Source organism: Arachis duranensis, chromosome 6, assembly GCF_000817695.3.
Source record: "Arachis duranensis cultivar V14167 chromosome 6, aradu.V14167.gnm2.J7QH, whole genome shotgun sequence".
NCBI classification, from domain to species: domain Eukaryota; kingdom Viridiplantae; phylum Streptophyta; class Magnoliopsida; order Fabales; family Fabaceae; genus Arachis; species Arachis duranensis.
The window spans coordinates 60,060,455-60,063,938 of NC_029777.3; positions in this window are offsets into that span (position 1 = coordinate 60,060,455).

Genomic DNA, 3,484 nt, shown 5'->3' on the forward strand with positions numbered 1-3,484 from the left:
TGTCGGTTATATAGCCAACCCGACATGTCCTGGTAGCTAACCATTGGACAGAAACACCCCTTACGGAGCAAGTAGGTTTGAGCTATAACCCCCTTGCTACTACCCGCTCAACCCAGAGCCAGTGGAACAACCACTACTGCGGCTACTACCCAGGCGGGTGTTTAAAAGCTCAACCTGGAGCGAGTGAATTCACCACTACTGCCGCTACTATCCAGGCGTCACAATCTCTGACCTGGAGCAAGTAGGACGAACCACAACCCTTGCTACTGCCCAGGTATCTTAAGCATTAACCCGGAGCAAGCGGGACGAACCACAACCCTTGCTACTGCCCAGGTATCTCAAACATATATTCATTCAATCTCAATTCATATTATCAATCCTCATTGTTATCAAACCTCAAACATTAACCTGGAGCAAGTGGGACGAACCCCAACCCTTACTACTACCCAGGTATCAGAGTTACATTCATTCAAAACTCCATAATCAACTCATTTATCATAAACATCCTTTTCCATCTCATACCCGGAGCAAGTGGACAACGCCACTGCCTACTACCCGGGGTTACACATCACATTTCAACATCTTCCATTATTATCCATTAACACATTCATTCATTAATCATATATGCATTTATACTCAACCATAATCAATAATGGCTTTGCCGTACTCCGGCAATAACTCAGCCATCCGGCTCATGATTCAATCAAGAACCAGCCATTTATCAATAAATATAGCCCTTCGGCTCATGGCATACACGGTACTTCCACCATCATCCTCCATATCTCGTATAATCATCGTTGATCATCATTGATCATAACTTTTTCCCTTGCTTCACTCGCAAGTTACCACATCCCCTAACTCTTTTCTCATTGATAGCCATATCATAATGATTTAATACGTGAGGGGTGAGATCGGAGGCTTAGAAGTATGAGATTTAGTTTTTAAAACTCAAAAATCAACTTTGGAATGAAAACAGGGCCACGCGTACGCGTACTCCACGTGCACACGTGGATGGCCACAAAGCTCATCAATGCGTATGCGTCATACACGTGAACGCATGGATTGAAACACAGCCAGACGACGCGTACGCGTCAGCCACGCGTACGCGTGGGTGCATTTGCGCCCCAAGCACAAAACTGGCACAACTCTGGCACAACTCTCGGGAAAACGGCTGGGCATTGGGTGCAGCACATCGGCGCACACGTGGATGGTGCCTTCTTGAAAAACGACGCGTACGCGTCAAGTGCGCCTACGCGTGGAGGGTCATTCTGCTAAAAATTTTCTAAGTTAAAAGCTGCAAAATTCACAAATTCAACCCCCAATCTTCCAACGAACATAACTTTCTCATTTTAAATCGTTTTTCACCCGTTCTTCGAACGGCATGGACATCCCGGATCCAATTTTATTTCTAAACAAGTTTGGCACAAAACAGAGATCCAGAGTCCGAGTTATGTCCCATCAAAGTATGCCCAAAAATCATATTTTTCATACAAAACCACAAAGTGTCATTTTCAAAACAAGCCAGTTTCAACCCTTTTTAAAATCAACCAAAACATGCTAGTTTCAACCCTTTTTGAAATCAATCAAAATATACCAAAATCAACATCAAGCCTTCTCAACTCATACATTAATACTTTACCACGATTCACAAAACCACCATACAACCATTTTTACCCATTTCAAACAAATGGCTAAATTACAAACATATCAACATGTCATACATCCTTCCTCATCCCAATTTCCAACAATACTATTTCCAATCAACCATCATTATACATAATCAATATCATACTCACTATCACGTGGTTTCACCCCCAAATCAACCTTAATCATTCCTCAAGCATATATCACAACATACACATCTCTCATGCATTATCATACCATCAAGGCATCAATAATCATACTCACATACATGACCACATAATATATCTCAACCAAAATCCAACATACTTCATCTATACAATTTCACCCAAAGTTACCAATTTTCACACTTCAACTCCTCAAACCTCAATATTCAATAACCAACCCAATCATTCATATATTCATTATCTGAAATTTATCCAATCACTTGTGTCATCATACAATGCACACATCAACTTACCTTCCTTACCTCTTTTCGGCCTCCGGCCCAAAATTTACGGCCTCTGGCCCAATTTCACAATTTAAATGCATAAATCACAAATCAATACTCATTACCCAAAACATCAATTTTTCAATACACCAAGCATACAAGGCCACACAACTCTCAACCCAATCATTAATTCACATTACATACCAACTATGCATATTAGCACCAACCATTTACACAATCCAAACTTAATCCTAGGGGCATCTAGCCTAGAAATTCTCATCACACCACACGGTACTTAAATGAAACTTAAACCGTACCTCTTGTAGCCAAATTAATTGAGCCTCTTCTTTGGAAGTCTCCACCAACCTTAGCCCTAAGCCTCACCAAGCTCCTCAAGCAACTCCAATCTCCCAATTGTGCACCAAAACCCTCAAATGCACTAACATAACCAATATCACATTCATACATCAACCTAGGGCTCATAAAGATGATAAATCACAAGGGTTTGAGCACTTCTTACCTCAGCCCATATGAAGTAGGAATAGAACCCACTTAGAATCCATGTTGGAGTATCCCTAAACACCCAAAAATCACAAGATTTTAACACTAACTACCCAAAAACGTGTAACAGTGGGAAATTTCGAAAACTGGGCAGAGATGAATGAAATACTCACCACAAAACTTAGATAGAATTGTAGAGGATGAGAAGAGCGACGCGTGGCCGCAAACGGCTCGTCAATCGGAGCTCCGTAGCTCAAGTTATAGTGGTTTGAAGATCAAAGAGAGTTAGGTTTTCTCTCTTCTCTTCTCTCTTCTCAATTCAGCGCCCAACACTCATTCTTTAGGGCAAAATGAGCTGAAATGCTCATAACTAATATTTATATATGTTGGGTCTTGGGCCCACTTAGGCCCAGTTCACTTATTTTTGTCAGTTGGCCCAATTTTGGACCAAAACCTTTAAGATTAGCGCTCTAAATCGCACTTCAAATATTTCTACCTCCCCTAATTATAATTCCTCAATTCTTAATCTTATTTACTCATAATCAATTTTCTCAGCTGTAGTACCAGACAGGTCTCAGCCGGTACTGCCGATCAAAATTTCACTGCGCGCTTTTATGCAGAAAACTATGTTTTCTGACTCGGAAAAATTCACTGAATCCAAATATCATATTTAAATCATCAAATTCCAATTGCCAAATCTTCCACCCATACTCGCTCCTACTTAACTTGTTATTTAATTAATTTCGTTTAGACCGGGAGAGGTGTATTCGACCAAGAAGGAGAAGAGAGGTTTGTGTTGTGTGAAAATTAAGGAGAATAGAGGGGTTTATAAGGGAGAGGAGAGGGGGTAGGTTCGGCCATTTAGGGTGGGTTTGGGTGGGAAAGAAATTTGAATTTGAAGGTAGGTGGGTT